The 15,160-nt window shown below is 44.3% G+C and overlaps 1 protein-coding gene across 7 annotated transcripts in view; it reads left to right on the top strand.

Moving 5' to 3' along the window:
* The first annotated feature begins 762 nt into the window (after nt 1–762).
* PAG1 (phosphoprotein membrane anchor with glycosphingolipid microdomains 1) overlaps nt 763–15,160 on the top strand; it is a 111,488-nt gene continuing 97,090 nt past the window's right edge. For 5 of the 7 annotated variants that reach the window (XR_003958943.4, XR_003958942.4, XM_030266366.4 and 2 more), the window contains exon 1: nt 763–902. The gene's annotated coding sequence lies outside the window, so the exon portion shown is untranslated. Of the gene's footprint in view, nt 903–2,006; nt 2,124–15,160 lie in introns of all 7 variants that reach the window. The other 2 variants (XM_072924783.1, XM_072924782.1) reach the window with 2 other exon arrangements.

Genomic DNA, 15,160 nt, shown 5'->3' with positions numbered 1-15,160 from the left:
GGAAACTCGTAGTAATTGTGCAATTTCCCTAAAAAAGTCCCCAGAGATCTCAGTTCGGTATTTTGCTTTTGCAGCCTTTCCTGCCTTTGCTGTTACAGTGCTTTTCACTTGCAGTCCTTGCGCTTCCCTACATAATGTAAAAATACGGTTATTTCTTTTGCTTGAAGACCTTGGAGCAACATTAAAAAGCCACCAGTAACTATGCCGAGGTTCCTTTTGTCAAAATACCTGTCTTCTTTAGTCACGCACACTTAACGAGGAGGAAAAAAAAGCCCCAAGACCAGGATGTTTAAATTCGTCCCCTTTTCCTCCTTTTCAGGCCGGCCACCGGAGCATCCTCCAGCCGCGCAGTCCCCTGTGCTGCAATCGGGGCGGCGGCCCCAGCATCCGCCGCCGCATAACGCCGGCCCGGCCGCAGCTGCTCTCCGCTGCTCGGGGGCGGCCGAGACCCCCAGGGGCCGCGGCAGTGCCGCAAGGCGGGCAGCGGAGCGAGGCGCTGCGGCGGAGCGAGGCGCTGCGGCGGCAGCCGTGCCCCCGCAGCCTCCGCAGGGCGCGCCGGGCCGCGCTGCGCTGCGCTCGCTGCCGCCGCCGCACCCCGGCTCCGCTGGCGGCCGCCGGCGCGGGGACATGCGCAGTGCCCGCGCCGCGCTCCGCGGCCGCGCTCCGGCCCCTCCGCCGCCTCCCCCGACCCTCCCGCCGGGCGGAGGAGGGGGAGGGAGAGAGGGGGAGGAGGAGGAGGAGGCGGGTAGGGAGAGAAAAGGAGAGAAGAGAGACGAGAGACGCGCCGCAACTTGCCTCTCCTCCCTCTCCCCCTGGCCGCGCCGCTGCCCGGCCCCTGCGGGCTGCGCTCCGCGGGAGGCGGCATCCAGGGACGCACCGCTCCGCGGGACCGGCGCCTCCCGGTGAGTTGGGGGCGGTGCGCGAAGTTGCCGCGTCTGTGTTTGGGGGGTGCTGGTGCAGTCGCTGCGGGGGCCGGCGGTGGGGCCGCCCCTGCCCGGCCGCGGTCCGCGCTGCGGGCGGCGGGAGCGGCGGGAGCGGTCACAGGTGCGGGCACGGCCCCGGCCGGGGCAGCTGTGCGCATCTCCGCGGCGCGGGGTTACCGCGCCTTCCCGCTCCCAGCCAGCCCCGTAACCCTATTTCCATTGAAATCCTATTACGCAGTGACAGGCTCCACTTCGTTTCGCTGTGGCATCTGCTCTTGGAAAGTCTTTAGGAGGACGGGGTCGCTGGGGCGAGCGGGGTCTGCTCCTCGAACAGAGCTGCCAGCGCAGATTGTCCCTAACGCGTCGCGTGCCGGGTGTGCTGCGCGGAGCTTTCGGCTCTCGGTGCTCCGGAGTGGGAAAGGAGAAACTAACCCACGGTCACGCCTGAAAGTTGTGCAGCTTGAGATGCGACGGCCGCTAATGGGCCAATTAGCTAAATAAACAAACATAGTGATTTATAGGTGTCTGAACTATAGCGCTTTGAACGATAGAGTTCTTTAACCTTTCATTCTAGTCTATCCTTCAGAGATTTGGTTTTAAAGAGAGTAACATGTCGTCTGTGGTGCTGAATACACGAATTTATTACATCTGTGAAAGGAACGGCCTTTGAAATAACACCAAGCCATTAAGCAATAAATGCAGAAAAAGAGTGAGACAGAGTGAAGAAAAAATCTCGGTAGAAAATATTTCTCTCCTTCCTAGCAGCCTAGGAAGCCTAGCAGCTGTGCTTGATTAACTTTTATCCAGAGTTCTTATTTTATGAAATTCAACTTCAAAAACAAAAGTGCTCTGTGTGAAACCAGAGGCAAATCCTCCTTAGTCCTCTCAAAGTCTGTCTGTGTTGCAGATAAATGATGATTGGAGCAGCATCTGTTAAGAGAATTTGTAGAAGCAAACACTGCTAAAGATACCCAGTAGGTAAATGGAAGTACATTGTTATTGCATTTGTTTCTCTTAGGCAATACAGAACAAGATATTTCAAATTCCAGGGGGTTTTATTTTACATCTCTAAAAATTTTTCAGGTGCACAGCTTCATTATTGCAAAAGCGCCTCCTCTAATTGGAAAAGTGATTAATTCAAGTCTTAGCTTTTTTATCAAAGGCCAGCTTCTGCAGTCTGTGGGGCATCTCCTGTAAGGGGTGAGTATCTTCTGCACTCATTGAAAAAGAAAATAGTACAGCATGTGTAACACCATGTAAATCTGAAATACCAGAGCAATTCTATATTTAACCAGTTTTTCAACACAGATTTTTATTAACATAAAATTAATATTCAGGTCAGCAAATGGGATCTGCAACTTCCAAATGAGAACTTGATCTGGAGGCAACATATTGCTCCTATGAGTAAAGGTTGTGGGATATGACAGTCATCAAACTCACCCATCTTTTGTTTGGTTCCTTTTATGAGGTGTTATTTAATGAGGAAAAGAAACTGGTAATCCATTGTGTTTTAAGATACAGTGCTCCTCATAAGCCTCATTGCCAGGCATTTGAAAGTGGCTTTGGATCATGTATTGTGTACAAATTACTACTACTAGATAATTTAAGTTCTGAATTTATTCTACTATTAAAGTTACAGTGATCAGAAAGTGACGACTGGATTCCAAGTCCTAAATAAGGATGATCTGAGAGGTAATTTATATTTTAGAGAGCACTGAGGAGTCCACAAGAAAAGCCATCAAGTTTTTCTTGCTGGACATGTAGTGGCATTTAGTTTAAGGAACCCTCTTTCCTGGGGTACTAGCAACTTAATTGACATATAAAGGAATTAAATGAGTTTATCAGCTCATTGATGCCCATGGTGAAGTGCTGTAGAGTTCAATAGCTGGAACAGGACAGTTATTTTACTTCCAGTAAGGATAGGGCTAGAGAATTGAGGGTCTTTTTCAAAGTAGTTCCAAACCCGTATAGTTTGTAACTGTAAAATATAATGCAAGAATAAGATTAATAGACCAAGAAGACTCAAAACCATGTGTCAATGAAAACAATAAATCATTCAAATAACATTACCCTACAGCAATGCCTCTGCTTCCAGGTCTTGAGAATGGGGCAGGTTTCAGGCAGAGGATGCGAGGGTAGCTCAGCCCTGGAGCGGCAGTGGGGAGGGGCAGGTGTCCTAAAGTGTGGGGGTTGTGCTGGGGCTGGGAGGGAGCCCAGGCAGGGTGAAGGGGTGCAGAGGGCTGCCACTCACTCTTATCCCCAGGTTGCTAAGCTGAGATGGGGACTGGCTCCCTCCCATGTTCGAGGGTTTGCTGAATGTATGGCAACTGCTGGCCCAGCCCTGCATGGAGCCAGCAGGGGAGAGGTGCTGAATGAGGCCCAGGTTGCACAGCTGTAGCTTGCAGGCAGGCTGCCCTGACTGCTTGCTGCCCATCCCAGCATCCCAGGGATGCCATCAGTGTTGCTACTGCCTTATACTGTGTATAATAATGCCAAAAGAATTCTGGTGAGGAAAGAAACTCAGGTTTCTTCCATGGGAAAATGATCCGTTTGTAAATTTTTATATTATAAGATACTGCTTGCATGGAGTGAAACATGGAAAGGTGAGCAGTGTACACTCGTTTGTGCAATATTACGAGAAGTAAACTCTAAATTTTGAAATCACTATGCAGTCATATGAGCTCATGGAGGACCTGTGAGAGCTGCAACACAGATGAGGAAGCTGAATCCTGATTTGGCTGCCAATTTACTGCAGATAGTTGAGATGTCCTTGGTTGCTGTTCCCCCATCTCCGTCCTGGTACCCATCAATGCTCTGAATTGCTGCAATGTGCCAGAGGTTCTCCATCAGTCACTCCTTCTGTCTGGTCCCTCACCTCCCAAAATCCCAATGTGCCATGCCAGCAGTGGTGCCCTGCTTGTGAACTGGAGTGAGTGGCAGCCTGCAGGTGTTCAGTGACTCCTTCAAGGCGCCAGACTGCAAACCCCTCTGCAGTTTCATTCTGCTTCTCTTCTGTGGTGAAGCAGGTTTTTTTGGCAACACGGTTCCCTCAGTTACCTGGGCAGGGTGGGCAAGCTGCAGGTGGTGGGACCTCCAAAGCTTGCTCTTGAGAAGGTGCACCAAGTGCAGCTGTGAGGTGGATTCGAGTGACAGGAGGTGTGCCTTTGCTTCATGGATGTGATATAACCCAGTTTTAATTAAAGCAGCCACAGCAGATTATTAGGGTAGATAAATACTGCCTTGTTACAGCCCTCTTGGGTCATATGTAAGCAGTATTCGTTTTAGAAAGGATGAATGAATAGTCAGTGTGAAGGATAAAGATCAGCATTGTTAATCACTCTGGAAGTCTTCCGTGGGAAAGTGTAAACTCATGAGGAAAGATAGTGCCCATAAATGTCATTTAAATATTTAAATAACTTGAGGATAAAATTTTGATAATAAAGGCACGCAAGTACCCAGTTATGTTTGGGTTCCTGTCAAAGATAACTGGGACTTGTACAGTTGACTTCGATCATTGATTGGCTGTGCTTCTACTTCATACTTTGCTAACAGGAATGAAGAGCTCATCTTCAGTGCCACCTGTGGGGGAAAAAAAGACCAAATTTTTTCTTGTCCAAGTGCAGAGAAAAACTTTATAAACTTGGGAGGCTACATTTGCTTAAGATCTTGAGCTTTAGGAGGGGTTAACACTTCCCTTGTGTTCGTGGGTAAGCAGTGTGCCAGATGCCTTTACTGGGGCTTGAGTCAGGGACACTGAGTATCCAGCTGCAGTTTGTTGCTGTTGATAATCTGCAGGGTGAGAAGAATGACTCCAGGTGGGAAAGAGTGGGTTTCCACCCTCATTAATAAGCAGAAATTGTGCATCTACTGTTCCTTGATTTTGTAATTCTCACTAAAGTTTCTTTTGCCCTTTCATACCTCTAAGAATGCCTTACAAGTGTTGAAAAAAAAAAAAGCCTGTGTGCTTTCATGTAAATGCAATGAGGATGAGCCTTTGAAAATACATCTAGCTGATGTTGATGAATAAACAAACTTGGCCAGGGTAAATCTTTTCATCTAACTTCAAGAGCCACGCTGTAATGAAGTAAATATAGATGTACTTAATGGGCTTCTTTCATCCAAATATATAGCAAACCCTTTAAAGTAATGCAAACAAATCTAAAATGGATTTCTAAGTGGCTTTTTATTTTTTGTTTTCTTAATATTGGAGCAGTTTAGTCTACCCAGGTTAGGCCAGGAGTGGAGCTTGCTCCTGGAGCTGTGAAGATGCTGAGGTGAACGCTGGCCTGAAGGGGAGAGGGCAGCAGGAATGTGAGAGATCCAGCTCTTCTCCTGGGGTGTTGTGCAGTAAAGGCAGGAGGTGCTCATTCCATGTGTAGTTTGGAATGTATTATTTGATGAGTGCCTCCCCAGACATTTCCCTTTGGAAGGCAGCTTGCAGACCTGGCTCCAAGAGGACCTGCTGTCTGTTCCCCCTTGGCTGTGCTCAGCCCAGGCTGCACCGAGAGCTCCCCAAGCTCAGGATGACTGGCTGCTGTCCTCCGGGGCCACCTGGGCATGGTGTGCCACTGCTTGGCCAGGTGCAAACCTGACTGCAGGGTTGCTCTGCAGGACACACCCTGGAGTGCCCCAGGTGGGGTCCTGGCTCAGAGTACCTGAGCTGGGTGTTAAAGGTGGCCTCGGAGCCATCAGGACACCTGCCATAGACGCAGTAAGTGAAGTGGTGACTTTGCAGCATCCTGTTGGTTGGAAGCTGTGGGAAACTGGAGTTCAAAGCACAGTTCTGCAGATCTGGGCATTCACTGCATGCCAATGGATTTGGTTTCATTTCAAGTCTTCCAGGATGACTGTTTTAAATGATAGCATTTGTAAACAGATTAATCACTTTTTGTGCAAAGCATGTCTTATACATAAAACTGTTTGGCTTAATTGCCCTTGATTGTAAAGAGTGTGTAATGTTTGCCTTTCCCGTATCATAGAAAGAGTTTTCAGATCTTCTCTTTAAAAAGCACAGTTTTAAAACAATTTTACTTTAAAAGCATGTTCTTGTTTCAAAAAGATAAACCCTGCTCTGGAGAAAAAGACCTTTGCTTGGTCTTACCTTTTCTTAATAAGAAAACTTCAGATCCATTTAATCCATTTGTGGAGCAAAATCCCATTCACAGCTGGGCAATATCAGAATTTTAGTATTAGACTACTTAGACAACTGCATCAGCATAATTACAGAAATGCTTCAGGATAAGATTTTTCTTTGCTGAGATCTTGATGAATGGGAAATATTGTAAAGAATTATTTCTATGACTCTTAGAGGACTTTTTTGAAAGATATTTAAATCTAGGAAACCATTGTAATTTGAAAAACATAATGGTGATTTACTGATGTCCAGACTGAACTCACTTTGAGGTTTGACACCTCGAATGATCAGACCAGTCCAGTTTAGTTCGCATCTGGTTGTATTGGGCCGTGTGTACAGAAGTGAAATGTATTAAAAACTGCTCAGCCTCAGATGTGTTCATCTGGGGATTTGCTCATAAATAATTGATAACCCTTGAAACAAAATCTCTTCATTACTCCGTGGATTGCTCACCTCTTCCCTCCTGCGCTCATTGTTCTCGCAGGCGGGGGAAGAAGGAGGCGCTACTTTAATGAAGGTGCACGTCAGCCTCTGCTGCTCCTTCCAAAGGTCATCCAGGTGAACAGTGGCAGTGAAATGCTTGACAAAGATGAACATTTTATGGAGATATGGGGCATTCCAGGGGTTTAGAGGAACCACTAAGCTGCAGTATTTAAGACTTTGCATCCTAGCATGGTAGCAGCACGTATGTTGAATTACTGTCAATGAAATGTTTGCATCTAGTGTGCTGCAGGACAGGACATCAAATTAAGGGCTGTTTTCTGTGCAGTACCAATTCTAGCTTAATATTTGGGATTGATCTTTCACGATTTTACTGCTAAGGATACCATTAAGTATCCTTGCTCAGACTGTTTGCTGCAAATGGGACAAGTCTTGGTGAGCAGTGCTTTCTCATTGGAGCCAGAGTGAGTTCCTATTTACCAGACATTGATGAACAGTGATGAATTGCCTTTTCTGCAAAAAAAGAACCATTCTTTGTCCACTGACACCTAAAGTCTGAGTTGATCTAACAAAATCTTGGTTTAATGGAAAAAGGGTCTTAATGTAAGTTCAGTTCATCTTTTTGATGATTGCTTCAGAGTTATTAACCCGATCCTATAAGTCTTTAAAGGTGCTAATACTTGCTTGCATTTAATAGCCCTAACTATTGCTAATGTACAGGAAATTATCAAATCATTTAATTGAGAGAGAACCCTAACAAATCTTAAAGCTATTTTAATGTGAGGTTTCAGCTGTTACTCTTTTTAATTGAAAGGTCAATGCTATAAAGGCTTTGTCAGACTGCTGTTTCTAGATTATAGCACTTTCTATGGACTAACTAGAAGTCCTAGGGTGCTGATCCCAGCTTTCAGCTTCAGGATTCATGGCTCAAACTCTTTGTTTTTCACTTGGCAGAAGTATATGTCTGTGGTGGTGTCTGGATTTATGTCTTCCAAAGAAATATTGGATCAATCAAAGAAAATGAAAACGATTTTCTGAAATGGTAATCACATTCTGGCTGGTACTGGAAAGAACAGAGCCTTTGCTCCTTCTCTAAACCACAAGATTAAGCTTGCTTATAAAGGATTAACAGAGCTCTCTTCTGTTAATTCGTAGTGGTATAGTCGAAGTGCTCGATTCTACATCAGTGGAAAATCCATTATCAATCAATGGGAGTTTTGCAGCTGAAGCCAAAGGGATTAGAGGCTCATCGTTCAGAAGTGACTGAGGGAGAGAAAGGCCTGGATATGCTTGTTGCCACACAGCTGTGAGCCACTGCTGGGGTGTGCCCACCAAAATGGCAAAGGAAAGTGCTCAGTTGCCTCAGGTGGGCGATTTCCAGGGACTGTGAAGGGGCTCTGCCACGGGGCAGGGCTGCAGAGGAAGCTTACCTGGGGTGCTGCCAATAGTGGCTGTTCCTCACATCCAAGCAAGGAATTTCCAATTGGAAAAGGCAGAGGAGGGTAACCTGATGCCTTCTTCTAGGGCTCGTGCTGTGGTTGGGGGAGAGTTAATGAGTGAGAGTAGGAGTTAAGAGCCATGGAAAAGGGGTTCAGGTTTGGGCATAAGGGGTGCAGAGGAGCACTGGTACCTACACCATACTCTGACACCTGCTGCTGGTCAGGCTGCCACCCAGGCACACCGGGTTAGGAGACTGGAGTGTGAAGGAGAGACAGGAAGACATAGCTGATGAGGTTACTAAAGAATTTGCCACTGATGGTGTTGTGGGTGATTTCCTGACAGACTGCACTGTCTCCAGAAGTTTCTTCCTTCAATGAATTACAGCTACTTTTCCTTCTAGCAGAGTGCATAGACCAACATTCAGACTTCTAGAGCCTGAAAACTAGAACGCCTGTGGTTGCAGACTTCCCTTAGTTTGTAATATTTACCAAGCACATTCCAAAATATAGTTTTACTTTCTTTTGAAATCCTGTCGGAGAACTTAGCTTAAAAATAGCTCTGATCCTGAGCCTAGCTGTGTGGAAAAGCACAGTCTCCGTGGCCTCTACTGCAACATTTGGTAGTTGCTTTTCCACAAATGAAAGCTAATGCTTAAAAAAACCCCAACTATTCAGGTTAAAAATTACAGAGTAAAAAATTAGTTTTTACAACCACGTGGTAAATGTCTGTGTATTGTTTTGATCTGTTATAATAGGCAAAGTTATGTCATTTAGTTTGGCAATTACAGAGATTAAATTAGTTTTCCTTTACTCTTGTTAAATGCAAAATAATTGAACACACGACATGGAAGGTTGGGGCTCTCATGTTTGTAACTTCATCATTTATTAATCTAACACATTAAATGAGAGGCTTTATAGATTTGCTAGCCTAAGGAAAAAGCAGAAGAAAATACAGAAAGGCCAAAGTGGATGCGTATGTATTCTGTCTCGCATTTTGATGTGCTGTCAAATATTGCCTGATTTTTAGAACACTTTGTAAAAAAGGACACTGCTTTGCCCCCAGAAGGGTAAATTGTGACCTCATGTTTAAATAACCTGAATAAGCTCATATTTGTGTAGGCAAAGTCACTTGTGCAATTCCCTACTGCATATAGGACTGTAATGTTGTAATCAGACCAGCAAAATAAACTACAAAAGGTATATTTTGAACTATCTTGGACATCTTAATTGGCTCCCCTAGTTATAGGAGGGGCTGTCCCTTCCCCTAGCTCAGCCTTCTTAGGAGATGGTGTTGGCAGCAGTGCAATAACAGCTCTGTGGGGGCAGATGTGCTCTTCTTTCCTACCTTCATGTAGCTGGAGGGGATTTGAAAATTGGTTATTTGTCTCTGCAGCTCCAAGTAGCCCTGACACTGCCAGCCATGGATTAGTGAAATAAATCCCTCATGTTTGTACTGAAGTGGAAAGCATAAAGAGCATTTCCTGCCTTTTTTCCCCCTTTTTAATGTGTCGTTTGCTGGCTGGCACAGTGACCTCCATTTCGTGACTTGTGAAGTGACTTGTCACAGAGCTTTTCTCTGTGGGTTAATTAATCACTCAAGGGAGCAGCAGTATGTGACATTATGCATGTGGACCTGAGGTAAACAGTTATCCATGGACCACCTATCCTGAATGTGTACTTCAAATATTATCTGTTAATGCACTTTCATTTTTCTAATATTATTTTCTTTCCCTTCTGTTTTATCTGTTTTCTTAACTATGACCCTGGTAATCAAAAGGGATACAAATATCTAGTCATCTTTTGTTGTTTATCAGCATAACTGAATTTGGAAGAAAATATTCCTGGGAATTTAGCATGTGAAATTTGCCAGTTCATTGAGAAATGGTTTTATGCTAGTGATGTAGAGGTACAACAGTTTGGTTTTCCAGAGTATCTTGGACAGTTTGTCAAGTCTTTTAAATTGTTCCAGTCAATTATATTGACTGAAGTGCAAGAAAGAATTAATTTGGTTTTTTTCAATTCTCAAAGATTCAATTTCATACTCTTGATTTACATTTTGGTATCAATTATATATTTTAATTTGTGTGAGTGAGCCGTGAAGCTCTTATTCACTTGTGACTCCATCTTTAATTTTGCTTGACAAGTCCATCTCATTCCTAGAAATCTAATATACCAGGGATTGATTAACATTAACAGTCAGATGAACAATAGGGGAGGAGGTGATATCTGGGTCTGGTGTGGGGCCTGACCAGTTATGCTGATTTAATGGATACTGGTTTCCAGGTGATCCTGTTATTCTCCTCAACAGGTTTGGTTAAAACCACCCCTGAAGAAGAGCTGGCGAAAGCGAACTAGAAGCAGAGGATTGGTTTCCCACCAAAACAGGAAGCCATTATTATGAGGCATAATTAGCTATATTATTTACTTGTCAAAGCAGGCAGGCAGCAAGTAACTCAGCATTTCTGTGTTTCATGTTTACTCAGCACTCAGGCATAGCATGTGTGAGTAACATGGTGCTGTTGGTTCTCAACAGGCACATCTACAGCTGGTCTGGGAAGAGAAGCCCAGTCTGTGAAATGGGTGATGGAACTTCCAAACTTCTGTAGGGATGCAGGAGCTGGTTGTAGCTACCCTGAGACATCAAAGCCCTGGAGATTTGGACCTCAGGTTGGCAGTCTGGGAACCTGGAAATCCTTGGTTGTTTTTTTGTCACTTTTTGCTTCTCCCAGCTGTGGAAATCACTGAAATATTAGTTCTTGGACAGTGGTGAAATTAGCACAAGTTATTAATCACCAGTAAATGTTTTATTCAAGAAACATAGTAAACAAGAAAACTTATTTTCCTTTGGTTTTGTAAGCTAGCCAAAAATTATACATTGTAGTGGTAGGATTCCCTGAGAAGCAGAATTTCAGTCTTTGCAGTTTCCATGTTCCAGCCAGCATTATATGTGCCTTGCTCCATGGAGTAGTTGTATTTCCTATATTAAGTATTAGCTTGTATAATTAATTACACTGGCGCTGAAAAACAAGCAACTACTTTAAACAGCAAAGGCTTTCTTTCATTGGATTCTAAAGAAATGAGGAAAAAACCCAACCAACCAACCAAAAGAAAAATCCAAACCTCCCAAACCAACCAAAAAAGTGACACAGAAAACCCTTGGGAATTTCTGGGCTTTAGCTATCTGTCTATAGGTAATAGGAAATTTATTTTATGAGGTATAACTCTAATGTTTTTGTGTTCATCACTTAAAAATTATGCTCCCTGCAGTTTATCAGCAGCTGGCACTTGAAAAGACTGAATTCAGAAAAAAATAAGTGTGAAGACTGCTGTGGGTAAATGATCAGGACAAGAGCTGTGATACCTTTTAAACACCTGGTTACCTGGTTTTATTAACACTCCAGTACCTGTGGTGTGTGTCTGCACCAGCCTGACTGCGTGCAGATAGGAGCAAGCTCTTGCAAAAAATTGCTGCTGTTAAGTCAGTTGTATGGTAAAGAGCAAGGTTTTGGTGTCAGGGAGAAGAGCAATGCTGCTTTCTCTTCCTTCCTGTATTTGATGTTTCAGTTTAGCAGAAGAGGAGTGCTGAGGCTGAAACTTGAACTGATATTATTGTCTCATCCTCCTGCTTGATCTTCTCCAAAGGACTTTTGTCCCTCAGCCCTGGGAGTGATGGTGTTTGCTGCAGGAAAGGGTTAACTTCCAAAAGCACAGCCTGGCAGTTCAGTGCCTCTGGAGCTTTAAATGAGGAGATGCTGATGCAGTGCAGACTGCAGAGTGGGCCCTGCTGGGGCGCGCAGCCAAGGTGGGACCAGGGATCACAGGTCCTTTATGTGCTGACCAGAGCCTGGCTGCTTGCTGTGGCTGGCCCCTGAGCCATGCTGCCTCCAGGGCGTGCCACCTTCTGCTCTGCTGGGAGCAGCTAGGAGTTATCCCACATCCAGAGCTGAGCTTCTGAGAGCTGGGTGTTGGGAGCAGGGGGAGTGCTGAGTCTTCCCATGGGGAGGAACACCCCCAGGCACTAATATGTGCAGGGCAGTGACCATTCAGAAGGCAGAAAAGGTGCAGGGGTTCTGGTGGACATCAAGTAGAACATGAGGCAGCAAATGAGCCCTTCTGGTAAAGAAGATAAAGTGTGTCCTGGGCTGAATTAGACAAAATCTTGAGAGCTAGTGGAGGCAGGTGATCTGCCCCTTTTCTAGGCCCTTGTGAGGCCACACCAGTTCTGAGATCCCCAGTACTGAAGAGAAATGGACATATCGGAGGATGTCCCACAAGGGGCCATAAAGATGATTAAGTGACTGAAGCATGTCTCATATGAGGAGAGGCTGAGAGAACTGGGACTGTTCAGCCTGGAGAATAGAAGAATCAGAGGAGAAAAATACCTGAAGGGTGGACACTAACAAGACAGAGCTAGGCTGTTTTCAGTGGTGCCCAGTGACAAGACATGGCAATAGCAAAACCAGAAATACAGGAGGTTCCTTCTGAACACCCAGAAAAAGACTGTGGGGGTGGCTGAGTACTGGCACAGGTTTTCCTGGGAGGCTGTGGAGTCTCCATCCTTGGAGGTATTCAAAACCCACCTGGGCATGGTCCTGGGCAACTGGCTCTGGGAGGCCCTGGTTGAGCAGGGATGTTGGATCAAGTGACCTCCAGAGGTCCCTTCCCACCTCACTCTGATTCTGTGACAGCACCAGCTGCGCTCTAGCAGCTGTGCTGGATGGGTGGTAGGGACTACCTCTATACCTCCTTTGCAGACACAGGTTTTTAAGAGAGCCTGTTCTAAAATAACAGTTCTCTTGTTTGCTTTCTAAAAGTTTGAAAAAAAAAGTTCTCCAAAGGATAGTGATACACTTCTCAGTTTGCTCCTGCTTCTTCACCTTTTGTTTTTAAAATATAAAATCTTTTACCTGTTTCCTGGACTGTAAAGCAGAGGTGCAGTATCTGCTGTCTCCTGTTCCTGCAGGATGTGTGCAAAAGAGCAGTTACTTATCACTGTTTTGAATATGCAGGTGAAAAATAAGGGAAAAATCTAAATCTCATTCTTTGCAGAGACTTGAGCCTGTAAATGTTGGACAGATAATGCTTATTGTGCAAACCCCTTGTCTTGCTTTTTGTAAAGTATATCCTTTCCTTTAAAGCCTGTTGCTTGCTAACTCTGTTTTCAAGTGATCTGTAGTTGTCATGTCCTGTGGGCCTCCACAGCACAGCAGATGAGGTGCTGAGCTTAGCTGTCAAATTAATATGCCTTTAACAGTATCATACTCAAGACTCAAGGCAGAAGACTTTTATCAACACAAGCCTACAGGCAGAGCTTTTGAAAACCATAATGGTTAGGTGTGCCACTGCTTGTTCCCTCCTCCTGGTGAGTTAACACCCCTGGAAATGAACCCCACCAAATGTGCTGCTTTTGATGCATGTGGGAGGAGTGGAGTTGTTCCCAGTGACCTCAGCCCCTCTCCTTGCCTTGCAAGCTGATTCAGGCATAGCTTTAATCTTTGTCAACAGGATAGCACCTGTAGTGTTACCCTTTGACTGTTGATGTTCAAATTGTCTTAATCTCCTGATTCTGTTTGAAAAACTAGGACTGAAGTATTTTGCATATAAATTTACTTTGTATTCATGGTTTTTAACATTTGCTGAGAGCCTGATCTTAGACATATGTGTGCTGCCTTTTCAGTGTAAATATTATTGCTCTAGTGCAATCCTTGGAGACTGGGGAAGACTTTCCAGGTCAGGGATAGTTTTTTGAGGCAAAAGTGGAGCAGTCTTACGATAAGTTGTGTGGTTCTCCCAAAGGAGAAGGAGCCTTACTATTTTAGGATGGTATGAAATCCAAGCCTTTACATAGGTCTTCCTCAATTAAAGGCATTCACCAGAGCTTATGTACTATTTAAGATTTGAATATACTTGCAAAAGCAAAGACTTCAAAAGAGAAACATCTGCATGTGTGACAGAGTGGCTGAAATCTCAGTGAGCTGCAAAATGGATGACAATTTCTTCTTTTTACATCTGACCTAGGAAGTGGTTATAGACTTAGGTAGGAACAAGCTTAGCCAAGAGAAATATCCCTTCAGCAAAGAGATTTTGTTCTTTGGTTTTGGTACCTACAGTGTGTCATATAGGAAGAAAAATGCTTGGGAGATGTTCATATGGTATTTTGGTTGATTTAAAAATACTTAGGAATGTTCAGAAACAGACTTTTTTGTTACCCACAAGGCTGCAAATGTTAACAGGTATAGGTGTGTACATGAGCCATAGCTGCGGTCCTAAAGCTGAGAAGAAATATTTTGGTGTTTGTGCTTTTTTGTTGCAACCACTTGATACAAGTAACACATGCTAATATCATTAGCTAGTAAGAAAAATAAATGGGGTTTTTTTTTCTGTTATATCTTTTATTTGCCTTATGTGGCTGCACATGTGACACAAGCAGTGAACTCAAGAATAACACTACTGTTGCATTTAGGCAAACCTGTAATACAACGAAAATGTACTCCAAGGCTTTGAAGAGTTTCATAAAAATTCTGAATTAGTGTGTAAAAAATGTATTTTTTAACCTCAAGGGCTTTTTATACAGTGGAGTACTTGTCACACACACAAGTAACAGCAGATCAGTTGAAAACAGGAGAAAGTCAGAAGAGAGAAAATTTGTATCCTCAGGCTCAGCATGGGGAGCTGCTTAAACTCATTGTAAAAGTCACTTAAGGCATGTGCATATAAGCAAGCAGAAACAGTGGTCGGCTGAAAACACAAATGTTAGGAGTTAGACTACAGAAATATCCTCAAGCAGATGGGTATCTGCCCCTAATGATTCCAACAAAAAAATAAACCCAGCCAGACTGTGTTGAATTGGATGCAAGCTGAGCATGAAGATCTGAAAAAGACTTTGAAGAGTAAAGAGTTTGCAACATAAAAGAAAATTATGAAGTGTGTATATATCTATGAAAAGGTTGATACCTGTAAGAGCACTGGAAGGCATGCAGGGTCACCAGGCAGGACATCAGAAAAAGTAACTCAGTTGAATTGGTCTTTGCAGGTGCAATTTGGGCAGGTGTTGTGTTGGGTAACAAAGATGAGAAGGTGTCAAACTGCGGAGGTGTCCCAACAGAAATGCTGAAGAAAGGTGGAGAATTGAAAATTGAATAGAGAGGTGTGACCATGTGTTGTACAGAGCAAGGCCAATGCCCTGAAGAGGCATCACTGCTGGCAGGAAACACACCACACGT

This window comes from Taeniopygia guttata, chromosome 2, assembly GCF_048771995.1.
Source record: "Taeniopygia guttata chromosome 2, bTaeGut7.mat, whole genome shotgun sequence".
Taxonomy (NCBI): Eukaryota; Metazoa; Chordata; class Aves; order Passeriformes; family Estrildidae; genus Taeniopygia; species Taeniopygia guttata.
This window is presented reverse-complemented; position numbering and strand designations above follow the sequence as displayed.